Genomic DNA, 20,638 nt, shown 5'->3' on the forward strand with positions numbered 1-20,638 from the left:
TATGATATGACGCTTTGTCGAAATGACGAAGAGTCAGGTGGGACGCCACCTAATCATGTGTTGTATGCCATATAGTATGAAAGACTTGCCATCTTGAGTACGAATATGGTTGTCTCATTCTTCACTCATTTTTATTCCTTCAATTTATTAACTTACAGATTCTTCCAACTGTTTGTTGCATTGTTATTCCTTATTCCATTTTTCAATCAAAATCATGTTCACAAACTCTCCTTTTGCGCAAAGTCTGATCTCTGACGATTTCATAAGAAATGAAATAGTGTGATACGTGGAACCATACAACGAACATAGATACGACTGCAAATTGATAAATGGTGGACATCTGCGAGCGAGGAAAAATGGATGCACCGACAAATGTGGACATGGCGAAGATATCAAGTCAGGCAGTTGTTCGTGTTACGAGGATCTCATCAGTATGGTAGATTGCGTTAACGTAATGCACTTCAAACCAGAGGATTTCGACGTGAAATGAATGGTTAGCGAATCGTACATTAATTACGAAATAAGGAAGTAAAGTTGTGTGCTTCAAACGGAGCAAACGAGTATCGGGCCGATAATCAAAGATCAAAGAAATTATGAACAATGATTCAGACATGCAATTACTACGTGAAGCATACCTTTGTCGCGGGAAGATATTTGTCGTGAAGATTCAAGATGGGAGAAATCTTAAATGTAATCAAACTTCAAACGTGTTCTTCAAGAAATTGTGAAGTTCTCTAACTTGCGTAAATAAGTGATTGTGAATTCAATGCTCATACCCGGGTCAGTGACGAAAGTTTAATATGGGAACATAAGTGGAGATGAAGGAATGGTGATTCGACTGTGGAGTGTTATAAGAAATAACGAGATAACGATTAAGTTTCCATCAGATTACGACGATGATAACGAAAACAGTGCGTGGTTATTAAAAGATGAACATATTAGTTAATAAAATTGAATGTGTATTGTCCAAGATAGATGATTATTGTGATTGGTTGGCGGATGCGGTATAATTCTTAAAAGCAACTGTACCCAATTGGTAATGACAAGAAATAAGTTATAAGAATCGCGAAGTAAAATCCTTGAAAAACAACAAGATAAATTTTAAAGTTCACTAACAACATTTTGTAATATCCTGAAAGAACTGAGAAAGGTATGGTTATATTAATCATTGTTAATGTAAAACCTAATTATAATTAAAAGATATACATTATGCCAATTAATAGTACATATGCTGATCAAAATGATATAACCTGAATTGTGTTGAATGGATGAATTTGGTTAATGGAAGTGGACGAATATGATTGTGGATGATTTGGTTGATTGATGGTGTCGGCTTGAGTCCGACCGGTAGTCAATGGTGTAGGGGGAAGTGCTGCCCAAATTTTCAGAAATTACCCTATAGTTAAGGACAAAGTATTGTCGTTCTCGCCAGTACTCCAAATAATTGCAATCTCGGTTCTTGAGAAAGTTGTTATGACCAAACCGACTTTATATAATTGGTCTTTAATTCCAGTTAGCTAGTCAGCATTTGGTTTAAGTGATCAGCTAAAGGAGGTAATTGATCAACTTTATCAACTAATGGTTAGTTAAATAGAGATCGATTCCAATTAGATTGAGTCAATCTCTAACATGATTTCCAGATCCGAAATCAAAGCGATAAGAAATTTGGGAAAAAGTAATGGCGTTAACATAAATTGAAGGCTTAGTTCAATTAGTATGGTGTTACTGCAACCCGGTGCAAGGTTGATCCAGAAGAATACACTCTTTTTGATGAATAAGAGGAACATGAAATTACCGGTACATGCTAGTAATAAGAATTCTTTTAAGAACTAAAGGTTCAAGATAAAGAGAAGGGATTATATCATCTGCAATAGTGTTCCAGGATGGACTTGGGTGTATACCCATATTGAATGATGAATTAATGGAAGATTTGAAGGTACACTTCTTTTGAATGGCGATTGAATGAAAGTTGCTGTAAAATAACGGAAAGTTCGTAAATTCAAGCACCCAATGAAAGACGAAGATTGATGAAGTCCGCATGTGAACTCAGAAAAAAGAGATGATGGTCAATGAAGAGAAGTCAAATGCACGATCTGTGATACGTCAAGCAAAGCTAAGGAAATAGCTATCGAGGAAATTCAATAATTTTGTTAGTAAGAATTTAAATAGTATAAATAAAAGCCTTCATTCCAGTATAAACTTCAAGAAATGACTTATCCAATAATAAACAGAGTAATATTACTAAGAAAAAGAAATTTGTTGTGTTCAAAAGAGATAATAAATAATGAGAATGAAGAACTAATCAAGACAAGAAATGGAATCTAAAGGATGATAAAGAAATTTTATATAATAATTCAGGATATATGCAAGGTATGAACGTCAGTTGTGCCGGAATTGATTGGGGAATGAAGTGAAATGTCGATAATTGAAAATGGGAATTTTATTCAAGGAATACGTGTAAACCGGAATGATTAAACGAAGGTATTAATGGCGAACTGCTGAAGAAGAACGTTGCAATGAATCTCATGTCGGAATTCTTTAAAACTAAAGTGAAGTTCCGGAGGTTCGAACAAATGATTTAACAAGGGTACCTCAGGGAATGTGGTAAGAATTTCTCGTCGGTTACTGCACAGAGTCAAGCTGGTGTCAAAAGCCCTGTATCGTATAACTCAATAGGGATAAAATAATAAGTGAAGGAAAACTTCAGAAATGTGGAATGAAAGAATAATGAAATAAAGAGTATTTTGTGCTGAGAACAAAAGTGGTCATGGAAATAAAAGAAAAAGAAAATAGAGGTATGGGGTTACGCGTCAATTATCAGAAATTGTAAGTTTGAAGGTTAAGTGAACACAATATACCAGGAGTATTGGGATGGTGTGATTGTATTTATTGATAACATCCTCGCTGATTCAAGGACTAAGAAAGACCAAGGTGAACGCCTGAAGATATGCTTGCGAAGAGTTGAAAAATAGCAACTGCAGTTTCATCTTCAAAGATATGAATTCTGGTTATAATTGATTACGAGTTCCAGTGTGTGGTTAACTACCAAACAGGAAAGGTCCATTTAGAAACAAATGTTTCAAATAGAAAAAAAAGAGTAAATACCATTACGATTGTTGGAAAATGGTTAGAAGAATTGGAAAAGTTAGGAATTGAAAAATAGGTTTTGATTGGTCTTTTGGGTTATGTTGATACTTATCTTGTTGTTGGATATCAAAAGTGGTATTAATGCAGATGATTGATGTTGACTTCAGCATGGGACGTTGTGAGCATCAAAGTTCATATTGATATCTTATTTGATATGACAACAAAATGAGTATTAGTACCCAGAGACCGGATTTTTTTTTTGTTAAAGTTATGATTCATTCTGTTCCAAGTTAATATTTCCTTTTAGATAGTAACAGATTCTCGCTTGATGAATCTACTTGATAGTGGTTGAGAAAAAAATAGAAGTATGCTACCAAGGGGTGAGTAGATGCAATTGCCGAGATTTTCCTTTTTAGTTTTTGGAATAGACATAGAACATTCCGGAGCATCAGACGTCATGAGCTCAGGATATCGGGCGCAGACGAATAGAAAATGCAAGAGATCGATTAAAGAGTCTCGAATACGATTGAAAACGATTATGGGTCAGGCTAATCGAAGTGAAAGAAGCCTGAAACGTAAAGTAGAACAGTCATTAAAAATAGAAATCTCATGAACACAAACTATTAGAATTAGAAAGAAAAGAAGGTTAGTGTAAATTAAGTTAGTCCTTTGAAATAGTGAGATAGATAGAACGATGGTGAATGAGTTGGTCTTGTTGTCACAGGTGTAACAAGTCCATAAGGCATTTATGTGCGTATGACTACGAAGATTAATTTAGCTCCAAATGTGTGAAGTAAAAGATTGAGTTAGGGGTTGCAGGAGCAACTGATAAATTTGATGACGGTAGGGGATCGTTGAATCGTGATTAAAGTAGTGAGTCCTGAGAAATTTTAAATAGATACTCGAAATGTATCAGTGTCTATTCCTTAGCATCATTCTGAGGACAGAATCTTCTTAAGGGGGGAAGGATGTAACGTCTGGGAAATTTATGTAATTATTTTTATCAATAAATAATTATTATGTGAATTTTGGTGAATTATTTGATAATTGATATTAATATTTGGATGTTTATTTCTGATAAAAATAAGCTATTTTTATTTTTAATTATCCAAAATTAAATATAGATAATTTTGGTATTTTTATGGTAATTTTTGGGATTATTATATGATGTTATAAGAATTTATAGAATTAATAATTATTATACTTACATAATTATAAAATTAATTTTTAGAATCAGAAATCGTCACACTTCAATCGTTTTTGCGTTTATACAACCCGAAACTCTTCCGAAAACTTCTTCCTAACCTAATTTGATGATTCTGAATACTTTTCATGTTTTGACTTTTCGATCCGGGGTACGGTTTGGCCTGTACGAGTCCCGGTGTGAAATTTTCGATACGCAAATCATTTTATATATCGATAAGACTCCATATTCTTAAAAGGCGAGACATTATCACCTTAATTTCGTATAAAGTATTTTATAGGGAACTTTGTTTTGATAATTATCCAATTCTTATATTAAAATCGTATCACCTTTTTAGTTACTTTGCGGCTAAGTAACCTATTTTCGGATCCGGTCTGTAAATGTAATTATCGAAATGTTAAATAAATAAAATATGCAAAGGTTCTGTTAGCGATGTGTTGCTGTATTGTTAATTATGTTGGATTGGTTGGACGCGAAGATTTCTTTTATAATTAATTATCGAGTTGTATGCATTTAATTCATTTTAAAGTCACTTTATTGAATATTTATTCTTAAAAATGCTAAAATTGTTTCTAAAATTATTTTTATTATTTTACAATTTTTTTTAGGAGTTATAAAATTTAGAAATCAATATTTTATTTATGAATTAACTTTAAATGAGATTTCTGATTCCATTTAATTGTAAAATCAATATTTAATTTCAAGATGTTTCAAAAACCCTGAAAATTTTATTTGATTAACTTTTAAATATTTCGAAAATTTAAAATTATTTTGGAAATTTTCTGGCTTTTATTTAATCGCACATGTATTTGGTAAAATTTTAAAATACGGGTATAATTGATAAATTAAAAATAATTTAAAATTTTCGAAAATTTTATTTTGTTAATTTTAATTATTATGAAAATTCTAAAATGCATTTGATTGTTTTCTTCGGTTTAAAATTAACCGTAAATCGATTCGTTAGATTACAAATTTAGTACCAATTACGTAGTAGTCATAGTTATTGCCGAGTTTACCGATTAAATAACGATAAGGCACAACAGATAATCACAAACGGGCTTATCCAATCTCTCTCCCTCGAACTCTCTCGATCTCTCTTCTCTCCCATCCACGACTCTCTCTCTCTCGAACTCACTCTCTCCCTCGCCTTCTCTCTAATCTCTCTACTCTCCCTTCTCTCTTTCTCCTTTCTTTCTCTGCTTTCCTCCTCCTGTTGCCCTGTTATGCCGGCCTTGCTCCGATACCTTTCCTGCCGTCTTTTTCCGGTTACTAGTTTTGATTCATTTCTGTTGATATACATATGTATATATATACTCGTGGGTATATATGTGTATTATGTGTGTGAAGTTGTGTGTGTTTCGTTTGTGTGTGTTGGTGCCATGTGCGGTGGTGTGTGTTGTGCTGTGTGGCTTGGCTTTTGTTTCTCTGACCCTATTCTGTTATTGCCGATTGATTCCTATTTTTCGGCCGCGCGTGTGCGCGTTTGCCGGTGGTCCTGTAAATTAATTTTTTTTGCTGATATTTTAATTTCTCAGCTAATTCATGATGAAAATTATTCGATGTTTGCGAGATTTAATTATATTTATCGGTGAAATACGTGTTGGAAACCCGATTATACGGGTACCCATGAATTTTTGCCGCCGTCGGCGATGAGCTTCGGCGAGCCGACGGTGGACTGTGATGGCGTTGTTCTGAGTCCTACAATTTAAAATACAAAATACGATTTAAAACACAAAATACGAATAAAAATGCAAAATACGAATAGTAATAATAATTAAGCGAATCGTAGTTTGGGACTTGGTAATTGGATTGAATTATGTTGTGGCTGTTGTTGTGATTTGAGGTCGATTTGATTTCGACGGGTAGGTCGATAAATAGAGGAAACGCTGCCTGATTTTCAGAAAAATAAATTTCAAAAATACGGGAACGTAACCTGTAATTGTCGGTAACGTCGAATGAGGATATAATTGAACATTATGAAACCTATTTACGCGACGTGACAAGATATTTTGTGAATAATCGATTACCCTATTTTCGAAATAACAAATATATATATTTTCTGAAAATAAATACTGAACCGAGTTTCGAAGACGTGAACCATAATTGTTATGTGTATTTCGATAATACATATAAATATGAATTCGGTGATAAAATCGTCTGGGTAGAATAGGATAACGATTTGATGTTAAGCTTAAGCGGTTATCCGAATTAAGGTATTTCAACCGTGTAGGTTTACACGGAAAACCCGAGACGTGACATCGGACTAGAAACGATCTAGTGATTAGACGTCGAGATCAACGAAGTTTCGACCAAAGGGTCTGAATGTTGGGATCGTATCCAGAATAGGATAGTAGTTTGACGATAAAGCCGAATGATTAAATTCGAACCAAAGTCAATAACGGTTAAAGCTTATTGAGGCAAGTATTTCCGAACTTTCTTTTAAATACTGCAAGTACTCTTGATTTTCTTTTAAAATACTGCAAGTATTCCTGATTTTCTGTAAATATTTATTCGTTCCTATTCTAAGTTCAGAATAGTTAAATGTTTTACATTTCGCTGCAATTACTCATATTATGCATGTTCTTTTTATTCGTGTTCCTATAATTCGATTGCTCTCTTGAGCAAATACCCATTCTTTCGGGTTATTTGCGAACCCTGAATTGGGATGTTTTGAATTCAAAATGAGTTGACATCAAAACACTCTACGGGCTGGATAGTGATTTTTGGGGATTGAGTGTGGCTTAATCCTGAGGACCGGGATGACTAGTGCCTCGTAATGGGCCATAGTGCTTAGGTACCTAAATGGACCTATACAGTTGGGTATAGATCTGCACTGTATCATGACTGATCAGTAGGTATAGTACATATGTGAGAACTAGTGTCCAGCCTAATTTGTTGCTGATCGCCATTAACGACATTCTCTCTCAAAAGGTTTTCGTGATTCCAAAACCGAACAGAACCCTGATTCAGGAGATGAATCGGGAATCACTTGTCGCTTTTAGATTTTAAATTTATAGTTAAAGGCTGGTGACAGCCAATGTTTACTCACTCCACTCATTCAAATAAATAAAATTGTTTTAAGATTTTGTCCAGAAGTTTTCTCTGAAATTAATGTTTGAAATTCAAATTATATACTTGCTGGGCATTTTTGGCTCACTCTTGCTTTGTCAATTCTTATTTCTGCCAGAAACAGATAAGGATAAAAATGAATAGCTTAGATAGACAGCAGAAGTTCGAGAAATCTCCGTTGCGAGAGGTTGAAGAAGTTAGAAGAATATGATACGAGCATTAGTTCAAAGGTATTTACATTTGTATTTTAGTTGTTTGAAAGTTGTAGAAGATTAGATTCTTGTTTCATACCATAACCTGTAAACGATCCGGATTCAAGGGGTTATTTGTTTATTATTTTATTTTATGTAAAAAAAATGTATAGTGACACCAAATCTTGACCCCGGATTTGGGGTGTTACAAATATGATCAAAATAACTTATGTTGCATGCCTTAGTTAAGACACTTACAAGTGAAGGTAATTAGCCTTTTTAGAATGCACAACACACCAGTTATGGCGTCCCACCTAACTTCTATCACACAGAAAGAGATTCTTGGCGTCCCTTATAAATAAGGTTGTTCATTTCAGTCAGGGTAAAAGAATATGAAAAGAATTCAAAATCAAATGAATAATCACGGGTTTATAATAAATACCTTGTTAAGGACCTCAGATTAAAAATGAAAAGATTTCAAAGCTGATATTTCTGGAGAAAATGAAATCCAGAAAACAAAATTCTAGCACAAAATGGCCATGTGATGTCACATACCAATAAAACTATCCACCATATAAGAAAACTGGAAGTCCAATATCATAACTTGACAGAGCTATCAAATCCTAAAAATAGGCATCATAATAGCCTATGGCACATTTAAAACATATACGTGATTTGAAAATAAGTGTTAGGGAATATATCCTCTAACATATACCTCTTTTTGAGAAATGTCAAAATAATTTATAGAAAGAAAAAGCATTGTCAAAGTCTTCATATTTATTTTCTTTATCGATTCTTCAAATGACTCGTCAGTTGCTTCCAAAGTCTTCTTCTCTGTATCATTAATTTATTGATAATCTACGTTACGGTCGACTCATAGTAGCCTCGGAAGATTCCACAATAGACGTTCGCAGCTGCCAGGAATTCTATCTAGCTCTGCACAATAATCTCAAATGAGCACGCCTATCTTAACTTAATCATTGGTACTATATCCAATAGTTTAACATGAACTTGATATGAGCTCTGGCGTTCTTACATAACTATATACACTATTACACACTCTCATTTCTAGTTTACTATAACCTCTACTCTGATACCAACCTGTGACGCCCCCAAATCCGGGGTCAGAGGATTTGGTCATCAGTACGAAACCTCAATCCAAAATAACTTGTTGAATCAATAAATAAATGCTAGCAGTTGAAACATAGCATCTGTGACCCTAAAATATACCAAGATCTTTTTATGTTACAGTTCTAAAAATAAGAATTCCAAATTCCACAAATAAATTTTTCACTTTCTTTTAAAACATCTTTTTCAACAATTTCAGAACTTAAAACTAAACCCGCTAGTATAACTTCGAAAAGAAGTGTACTAGGCCCAAATACACGATAATACAACTATAATATATATACACAAAAAGCTTTACATAACAGAACTTACACTAGTTCCCTAAACCATGGACCAACCATCTTCCAAAAGCTTCTTCTTTGCTTTCTCCAATTACACGGCTAAACAGTGCAAGATAATCCTCACTGGAAGGTTAAATTTTAAAACAGGCAAGTATGAGTGAAAGAAATGCTCATCTAGTTCATTATAACATATATATGGTCTTTTGATATAAAACCCACATCTGCACTAGCGCAGAACATTTAAAATCATAATTGCTGAATCAGAAAATTTGTTAAGGAATCCCAGAATTGGTTCCTTGAATGTATTCAAAACCATTTTGATATTTTTGAGCGAAAATGCTTCAGCAATACTTTAAATCTTGATGAGAATAAAACTTGTAAAACAGTGTTTACATGATTATCGTAAACAATAATATGAAAAAGTGATTATAGACCGAATCATAAACTCATTCAAAACCCAACTCTTGAAATTAATACTCATTTTGATGTCATATCAAATTAGATATTAATACGAACTTTGATGCTAACAATATCCCATATTGAAGTCAATATCAATCATCGTTATTAATACACCTTTGATATTTAACAACAAACTAAATATCAATATCAACCAGAAACTAAATCAAAACTGTATTTTCACCTTTTCTTCAAAACAGAAGCACGAGATAAATCATTTATGTACGATTATCAGCAACAATATTATGTTGATAAAGAAAGAACAACATATAATCAATGATATATGAATAATAACTGAAGCTAACAGTAAGCTTATAAAATAGTATGCAATAAGTTTTAGATTGGGAATCACAATATTCCGGCGGATGCCCTATCACATGCTGATCAGCCACTATGATAGAGATGGATCAAAATTCGTAGAATTCAGATCCCAAACATGAGTACTCAAACAAAAGCTACATACCGGCCACAACCGATATGTACTTTAATAAAAAGGCACAGTGTGGCTGAAGGACAAAATTGTGTTAACATATTTCAGTTAACACAAAGCCCTAATGCTAGACCGTCCGCCCAGGCCATTTACGCATCTTCCAATCAAAATAATTTTCCGTCATAAAGAAATCGAATCAATCGATATCCTATCATAATCTACTACCCATTTCTCATGGTCCGGAGTAATCTGAACAACTGATGGCGAAATAACTAGAATGATTAGTTATTCGCTAAATATCAATATCAAGTACCACTGTATAGAGGGAAATGGGATTGCATAGTTATTAACTATCAATATGGAAATGAATTATATGCAAGCGGAACAATTGCTAGAATAACACGACTTCAATAATCCCAATGATTATATGCATGCAATGTCTTCCAAAAGCTTTATAAAATAGTTTAATCCAGATCTATAAATATATAACTATTCTGGAATTAGAATAGCGTATAAAAACTTGCATAATTATAAGCAGTTTTATATGTAAAATATTGAACTATTCCGGAATTAGAATAACATAGAAAACTTGACTTTGGTTTTTAGCAGTTAAGCACACTCGCAATAACATAATTGACTCGTTCCAACATCTCATGACATTGTTGTCTTCTATTTTAATAATTCACTGATATGCTGCTCCTGTGATTGCTAGAAGGCCGATATGCAATACTGTTCAACTTTAATCTGGATCCCAAAGTCTCATCTTGATCGACTTAAACAACTCACATCTATAATTAAAAGATACCCTCTTAATTGTCTGCGCGATTATTACTCGATGAACTGCGCGTCAAAACTCTATCGTCTACCCAAAAGATAACCCACATTTAAAGAAAACATCCAGAAACAAGACTCTTGACCCATATACGCATGTAGACATGTTTCGAAGATATGTAGACTAACAGTTTATTTATATAATAAACTCATTTATATCCAATAAATGGATATGAAATCTACCGAAAATTCGGCAGCATTTCCTCTATTTATTAGACTATCCACTTGTTTCCAATCTCAATCAACAATCAAATACATAGTAAAAATCAGCCTTGACTTGTTGTAAACACATAAGAAAATCTGTTGTGACTTGCAGTAAACATATAATTCACGTACAACATAATTCATATAATACATGACTTGATTCATCAATATATTTGACTCGGTAGATTTAAAACTGAAACTGAGTCAGAATATGACATTTCGATAAATACGCGACTCAGAACTAACTTGCAAAATAAGCGACCTTCCGAAATAAAAGGATTCATGTCTTGAAAGTATTTTTAATAGAAGCATTATATTTTTCTGAGTTTAGTCACGTTCATTTCGTATTAAACGGATGAATGGTCTATTTATTATGAATAAAATAAGATTAATTCAATAAATAATAATATTAACTAAATTTTAAATACCTTTAAATAATTTTAAAAGCTCAAAATAATTTTAGAATATTATTTGGCTTAATTATAAATAATTATACTTCATTCAATTATTTATAAATAAAATTAATTGATTAAATGAATTAATCAATTAATTAAATGAATAAATAATTAATCAAAACAAATTATAAATAATTAATTCAAATTATAATTTTCAAAAATAATAAAAGATAATGATTTGAAATTAAAATAGATATTTTATAATAAAAATTTTGAAATAACATCTTTGTAAAACGGACTTTTTCCCTGGATCAGAACCCCCTCAAAATCAATCCCAAACAACACAATCCAACTGTACTCTAATAAAATCACTAAATTTAAAACGCACAATAATTTATATTTGCACATATAAACACGCCAGAAACGAAAAATACGGCCAACAGCGACTTCTACAACAACTTCTGAAATTTATTAAATAAATATATAAACACTAACATGCTATAATATACACAAGTACGAAGGCTGAATTTCAAAATTGTTGCCCAAAATAAATTCTGATCACCCGGATGTGAATATCTGATGTCCGTAAAATATCTCCAGAAAAATCCGAAATTCATAGTCATAACCATATACACGCTGAAATGCCATGTGGAGTAATCAACGTCGTCAAACTCCTTTTCTATGTCCCGAAAATAAATTAACACGAAAATATGCTACGCAAATTATTTCCGCAAAACCTTGCAATAATATACTTATGTGTAGGTATCGAAGCGCTGATCATTTTTATATATAACAATTGAAATTTGGATGGACGGTTTAGAAGATATGAATTTTTGAAAATTTAAAGTATATAAATATACTAGGCAGAGTGAGATAGAGAAGTACAGAGGAGAGGAAGTAATAGGGTGGGAAAAAAGAAAACAGATAAGGGGGAGGGGGAGGTCGCGGGTTAGGGGGCAGGTGGGTGGGGGTAAATTTGCCACATTTTTCTTTTTTTCTTTTCTTTTTTTTGTTTTTTAACTAAAATCAGTACAATATTTAAACAATTAGCTCAAAATTAATAATTAGCGGGGAATAATATCTAATCAAAAAAATATAATATTTATATCACAATTTTCCAAAAATTACGAATATTTCAAAAATGTGAAAATATAAAATATTTGAAAGTTCCACGATTTTATAAAAATAAAAGTCTGATTTTTGTGGGGTTTGACGTCCCGATATGGGCCCGATCCGATAATTTTTATAAAACTGAAATATTTTCTAAATTAATAGTAAACCCTGAAAACACATATAATATATGCAAATGCCCACAAAACGAGATAAAACAAGTACCTCGATAAAAACGCACTTTAACATTATGCCTCGCGTGCAAGTGAAGTTCAGCTGCAGCCATTACCATGGCCTGCTCAGTTTGCTCCTCAGTCCTGAAGGTCCAACCCCTTACCTCTTCTTCGGAAAAAGTTCCAGAAGAGGATGCGCCCAGATATCTGAGAACGAATGATTGATCATCCGTGATAGTATTCTGGCACTCGGGGGGCGCGTCCTCCTTGTCAGAAATATTTGCCACAGTTGTATCAATGATTTTTGGTGGAGGAGAGGGGGCCACAGTTGTTACGACCGGCATTTTCGTGTAATATTATTTGTGGTTTTGGTATAATATTAAAGTCGAAAGTAAATATGATCAATGATTTCACGATGTGTTAGTGAGAATTTCTGCATTATAAAATTTTTATGTGTAGTACATGATTTTTCAAAGTAAAAGTTTATTTATTTCCTTAATTTTTGATTTATAAGGAATATTCTAAGCCTTGGAGAAATTTTCTTTTAAATGATATTTTGTTCATAAATCTTGAAAGTGGTTTTATAAAATCTCTAAAAATCCAAATTATTTTATGGTATAAATTTTATAATTTTTGAACTTTTATTTTATTATATAAAAATAAATCTTTGAAAATAAGTTGCTTATTAATTATCAAATTACATGGTTGCCCTTGCATGCAAATCCTTTTCTATTCAATTTAAAGGGCTAAAGAGACAATTCCAACCCCACTAACTCTCATTTTACTAGCCAAATTCCTTCTTTGTCCTTGCATGCAAAATGATCTAAGTATAATTGGAAGGTTATTCTTGTCAATTCTTATTTCCACTCATATTTTGTCAAATCAAAAATCATAAAACAAGCAAAGTGTCATGATCATTTCACACTCCACCCACACCTCACTCTCTCCTCCTTCCCTCCTCCCTATCACTCTCGGCCCTCCCCCTCTCCTCTCGGGTTTTAGCCGAGAACCAACCCCCTCCCCATTTCTTCATTCCTCATTCAAGCTCTCACCTTCTATACAAGTAAATACTACTTCCCATATCATGATCATATATACTTCAAAAAGTTTTGAGTAAAAAGTTTAAGTTTTAAGTTTGCATGTCCAGGTTTTAGTTGGAACTCAAAGTACAACCTTGATTCTTATGGATTTAAGGTTGTTTTTGAGAGGACTACAAGGAATGGTGAAGTGCCAAGTCTTGAGAAGGAAACTCTTGATGTTGAATGGCCATTTCCCTTCCATTTCATTCGGCCATGACCTTAAGGGAGCCGAATGAATGGTCCTTGAGATCATTCTTGTTGCTTTGTTCAATTCTTGTATATTTATGTGGTAATGGCATGAATTTTGTAGTGAAAACTTGATGAAACTCTTTGCATGCTAAGTGATCATCTAGATATAGCTTACGCTAGGCTTGCATGTCAATTTCATGAAAGATTATATTTAGAAAATATGTTGTTTTGGTTTGTAAAACTCGAAGTTATGCATGCATGTGGATTTCTCTTGGAATGTTGGAAGATTTTGATCATTTGGAAAGATTTTTTTAGTAAGCTTTAATTTCAGTAGGGATAAGGTGTTAATCTTGATTAGTGCTCCTTGATGTATGGAAATAATTCGTGTATATATTTTATAAAAATACATAACTTGTTATTTTCAAAAACTTGATGACTTGTAAGTTGTGAAATGTGATTTCCTTTGTTTTGCCATGTTGCACCTTAGGTAAGGATGATCTCCACCAAGATTATTTTGAGTGAAAGGAAGTTGGTTCAGTAGATCACCATGTTTAAGTCTTGGTTTGGGTATTTGGGTTGTTGGTGGTTGAGTTTGTCAAGTAAAACCCTTGGAGAAAGGAGAGTTTTAGTTTCTACAGAAAATCAGTTTAGTACCCTGAGGTTTAGAGTGAGTTTTGACCATGTCATTGATGTGCACTTTAAGGTCCAAGCCACCAGAAGCTATAATTAGGAGTATATGAAAGGTTTTAGCTGTTGGTTGGAGGTTTCCAAGTCGTTTGGTTAGGTGCACAAGTGGAATCACAAAATCTGTCCAGCAGGGGACAGTTTTGTTGCAACATAGAAATAGGAAGTTTTGATCATGTCATGGGTAGGCCCTCATTAGGACCTGTTGGGCCTTAGTTAGAGGGACTGTTAGAGAGCTTTTTCCAACCATAGTTCATAGGATATGAGTTAGAACCATGTGTCACAAGTTAATTCAAGTCAGGGCATTTTTCTGCCCAGAAAAACAGGGGAACCATGGATTTTAAGATTAGGCCCAAGGAGGCCCAATAGTTTTCCTCCAAAACTCTTACACAAGACTCTCCTGACCTTAGGGCATCTCCCAAACTTGATGTGGCTCAAGGGCCTAGCTTGGGCCTCGTTGGGCCTAAGTTAGGCCCTTGAGCCATATCAAGTTTGGGAGATGCCCTAAGGTCAGGAGAGTCTTGTGTAAGAGTTTTGGAGGAAAACTAGTAGTTTAAGGGTGTCTAATGAACTCAAGAAACCATAGATGTCATTCTGAAATTTACACCAGTGAGCACTTTCACTTATCACATAGTTTTAGAACACTTAGGAGTGAGATCTAGGTTGACCACTATGGTGGTAAGATATTATAAATTCAGTAGAGAAAAAGGCCCAAGTGAGGGTCAATAGGTCTTGGATAGTTTAGTAAAGGCACATCGAGTTAGGAAGCCAAAATTTGGAGACTTTGTCTAAGTATAGCGACCAAGTGACTTAAGTTGTGAGTCGAGATCATCCAAGCCTAGTGTTGCATTATGGTGTGTGTGATATTATTTGGTATTAAAATATGATATGTGAGTATATGTGGCTATGTGTACGATTATATTTATAAGGTGAATATAAATTGCGTGCGTATAGGCCTAAGTGCCATTTGTGTTGAAAATAGGTTAAGTTGGTGAGATTATATTATAATAAGGATTATTATTATTATATAGGATCTCGAGACGAGGGTAAACTTGCCATAAAGGTCGAGTGAAGCTTCCAGTTGCTCCTACCAGCCAGACCAGACCAGCCTTTCTCAAGGCAAGTGATTCAACTTGTCTTTCGTATTCACTACAAATAGTTCATATATATTGATGCAACTATCCTGAGTCATTTTGATATATTTGAATCAAGTGTATCTTAGGTTTATCTTTGAATCATATAGAAATGCCATGAACCCTCGAGTACGTATTGCAAGTAGTTCAAAAGTCTTATCATGATAGTATATTAAAGTAATTTGAATGCCATGATAAAATAAAGAGTTGTTATAGCACTTGGTTGATCCTCTTGATTACCATGCTAATGATTCCTAAGTATTGATATCTCATCCTGATACTTGAACCCCTATAGAACCTTACCTTGATACCTGAAAGCCAGATATTTATCAAAGTTGTCCCTAATTGATTGATACCCCTCTTTCCTATCCTAAAGCTTGACAATTCTGATATATCCTGAGTTAAAGATCATTTCTTCATACCTTAACACCCTTAGTATTCATGAAGCTTATCTTCTTGATGTTCTAGTACTTGTACCTTATCGAAAACCATTGTTTTAAGCCTAGTTTAGCATTACTCTTTCATAATATCCAATAGCCTTGCTAAATTTTCTTGTCCAATTTCTTGTATATGGAAACCTTTCAGTTACCCTAATAGAGTAAAGTCTAGTGGATCATGGCCTTGAGATTTTGTGACATATTTCCAGTGTTTCAAGTTGATCTATAATCCCTTGATAAAAATGTTTACAATCAAAAGAGATTTTGTCATAAATCGGCATCAATTTTTAAAATGATTAAAATATGGATTTTTAGTCCCAAAGGGGGATAAATGTTTTCTCTGAATAGTGGATTTGGACTGAGACGTGAGTCCTTTCCACACTTATTTGTAGGCTTAAAAGTTGCCTAGGGATCCCATCAATGTTTTGGAACCCAGCGAGGTTCAGGATTACTTCGCGGCTGATCACCGGCTGTAATCCGTAGCGTCATAAAATGATTTTGATTAAGATATGATTTTGAAATTGTTTTGATACAAGCAAATGATGCCATCACCCAAAGTTTTATCTCTTGTTATCATTGGTTATGTCTTAACATTGTCATTCTTTAATATATATCTCGATTTATGTTTTGTATCGTATTGTTTAGCACTTGTTGAGCATTTGGCTCACTTCTTGCTTTACCCTGATATTTCAGCTAGCAGCTATGGTTAGATTCAAGCAGGCCACCCGTAAGACCTGTGACGCTGATGCGTATGTTCGAGCTCAGGTAGAATAAGAGATAGTATTGTGTGAGGATTTGATATTAAAATCAGTTGTAATAGATGGTAGTGTTGGGCTGTTCCAAACCCTAAACTGTAAGATCTGGGATTATGTTGTGTTTACTTATTTTTAAATATCGTAATAGTTATATTTAATTTGCTGGTTAAGTTGGGGGTGTGACATGTTTTGGTATCAGAGCTACGGTTTAGAGTCCCTGGACAGTCCAAATAGGTTATAGGATTTATGTATAGGCTATAGATAATATGCGAGAGAGTAGGTTAAGTAAATTTATTATTAATACTCCACTTATTGGTTTGTCAGCAAAGGGCGCATTCCTCGTCATCCTCTGGGTCGGACGACACTATTGCTTTCTCCGTGTATGCTGAGTTGAGGCGCGAGTTTGACATGCTTCAGGGCAAGTACGACCGACTGATAGACCGACTGAAGAGCGTGTACCCGGACAGCCGAAACTATGAAGGGAAGACCAAGGAGCAGATGACTGCAAGACTTGAGACTTTGGTTCAGTACGTCAACACTAAGCTTGAGGAGATGCCATCGCACCGAGACCGCACCAGCCAGTATATCATCCAGATTATGGCAGATGAGCTCCAGAGTATTGTGAAGACGCTTCGAGAGGAGAAGACTACCAAGCCCCATTCAGATGGAGTGGAGCCTTAGTTCTTTCCATTTACCTTTTCATGTTGTTGTACTATCAGACTTCGTAGAATTCCCGGTTGTTTCCTTTAAATAAGCCTGTTGATCCTAGAATCAGACTTTGTCCTAATCCAGATGTATTGTGACCTTTAAATTTCAATAATCATGCACTATTGTTCCATATGCTCTCAACTGTTATTTTACGCTTTTATCTGCATCGCCATATCTGCTTAATTTGAAACTTGACCTCATATGTAAATAAGAATGCCATGCGATACCCTCAAATTACTCTATCATTCATATATGTTTTGACATAACTCTTATTTCAGGATCATGCCTCCCAAAAAGAAGAACCCAACAACCACATCTACCACAGACCCAAATATTCTTCGACTACTGGAAACTTTGCAACAGCAAACCAATGCTATAGCTCAACAACAACTAACCCTTCAACAACGAATTGAAAACCAAGATAATCGTGAACCACACCAACCACCCGAACCACCAGTACCACCTAGACAAGTTGTCACTTTCAAGGCTTTTCAGAATGTGAATCCACCTGCATTTCATGATACCACTGATCCAGTAATAGCTAACACATGGATTAAGGAAATGGAAAGGGCTTTTGAGTTGGTACAGTTAGGAGACGATCAGAAGACGCCATATGCTACCTACTTCTTGAAGGGCGAAGTCATCTATTGGTGGGAATCAGTAAAAGTTATGGAAGCAACTCAGCAGGCTTCTTGGGAGAGATTTAAGAAGTTATTTCTGGAAAAGTATTACCCTAAGTACATGCAGAATCAGATGGAGCTTAAATTTCTTGAGTTGAAGCAAGGGAACATGACTGTACTAGAGTATGAGAAGAAGTTCACTAAGTCATCAAGGTTTGTGACAAAGTATACCAGCACTGAGGAGGAAAAAGCAAAGAAATTTCAGCAAGGATTGGAGCTTTGGATCAGAGATAGAGTGGCTATGTTTGAGCTTGAAACCTATGCGGGAGTAGTACAGAAAGCTACTCTGATTGAGAATAATGGGATGCAGTCAAGGAAGGAAAGGGATAACAAGAAGAGGAAGGTTCCATTTTATGGAGAAAAGTCTGAAGCCGGAAGTTCACAAGATCGGAATGTAAAGAGGATTGGATTCCATAAGGGCGGAAATTTCCAAAAGAAAGGGAATTTTGGCAAAAGGCAAGAATCAAGGGGGAACAACCAGGCAAGCCAAGGACAAGTTGGAGAAAACAGGTTCCAGAGACCGGAATGCAAGCACTGTGGAAGAAGGCACCCTGGAGTGTGTAATAAACTGAGCATGACCTGCTATAGGTGTAACCAGAAGGGACATTTGGCAAATGAGTGCAAGATGCCGAAGCCAGGAGTTACGTGTTACAAATATGGAAAGACTGGACACATAGCTAGGGAGTGCAAGGCAACCGGACCAGTCAAAGCTCTGATGAATGCGGAAAGTACCAGTGCAAGTGTGCCACCCGAGGTATTGGCATTACCTCCACCACCTACAACAACCCCGCAAGCAATAGCAAGGACATTCGATCTGAAGATGAAGGATGCTGTTCAGAATTCTGAGGTGATAGCAGGTACACTTTTACTCAATAATGTCAAAGCTAAAGTATTGATTGATTCGAGAGCAACAAGATCTTTCATATCAGAAACTTCTATTGATAAACTTTAATGTGATAAAATGGTTATGAGCGAGGTAGTAAATATGGTAATTGCGAACCAAGAGAAGATTCATGTGAATCAATTCTGTCCGAAGTGTGAGATTGATATTTCGGGGTATAAGTTTTTAGCCGACTTGATACTCTTCAAGTTGGGAGAGTTTGATATAATTTTAGGAATGAATTAGTTAGGGAAGAATAATGTCCAGATTAATTGTAAGACTAAGAAAGTGTATTTAAAGACGAAGAGTGGAGAGAAGGTAGTATTTAAGGGGCAGAGGCAAGAGCAACTATTTCTTACAATCGTTCAGGCTAAGAAGTTACTTAGAAAAGGTTGTGAGTCATTCCTAGCTTATGTAGTGGATTCAGAAAAAGGCAGCCCCAGCATAGAAGATATCCCCGTTGTTAACGAGTTCCCCGATGTGTTTCCAGACGAACTACCAAGCTTACCACCAGATCGACAAATCGAGTTCGAGATCAACCTTGCTCCAGGAACGGAACCAGTTTCAAAGGCCCCATATAGGATGGCACCAGCAGAAATGAAAGAGTTGGCGAGCCAGCTACAAGAATTGTTGGATAAGGGAGTGATACAGCCAAGTACGTCACCATGGGGAGCATCTGTTCTGTTTGTAAAGAAGAAAGATGGGAGTATGCGGCTATGCATAAATTATCGGGAGTTGAATAAGGTAACGATCAAGAACCGCTACCCGCTACCAAGAATAGATGACCTATTTGATCAGCTGAAGGGAGCAAACTGCTTTTCAAAGATTGACTTGAGATCGGGATACCATCAATTAAAGATCAAGGAAGAAGATATTCCCAAGACAGCATTCAGGACCAGATACGGACACTATGAATTCTTAGTAATGCCATTTGGATTGACTAATGCCCCGGCCGCGTTTATGGATCTGATGAATCGAGTATTTAAGAAGTATTTGGGTAAGTTTGTAGTGCTATTCATTGATGACATCATTTTTTATTCTAAGTCGGAAGAAAACCATAAGCAACACCTCTGGATAGCATTGGAGATACTTCGTCAAGAGAAGTTGTATGCCAAGTTTTCCAAATGTGAGTTTTGGTTAAAGGAAGTTCAATTCTTGGGGCACGTCATTGGAAATGAAGGAGTTAAAGTGGATCCGGCAAAGATTGAGGCGGTTATGAGTTGGGAAAGGCCAAAGACTCCTACGGAAGTGCGAAGTTTTCTAGGATTGGCAGGATACTATAGAAGGTTTGTCAAGAATTTTTTGAAAATCGCCACGCCATTGACCAAGTTACCCAGGAAGAATCAGAAGTTTGATTGGAGTGCAGAATGTGAGGATAGCTTTCAAGAGTTGAAACAGAGGTTGGTAACAGCTCTGGTGTTAGTACTTCCAGATGACCAAGGAAACTTTGTGATATTCAGCGACGCTTCACATAAGGGATTGGGCTGTGTGTTAATGCAACACAGTAAGGTGATCGCGTATGCGTCAAGACAGT

Source organism: Apium graveolens, chromosome 11 (genome assembly GCF_009905375.1).
Source record: "Apium graveolens cultivar Ventura chromosome 11, ASM990537v1, whole genome shotgun sequence".
NCBI lineage: Eukaryota > Viridiplantae > Streptophyta > Magnoliopsida > Apiales > Apiaceae > Apium > Apium graveolens.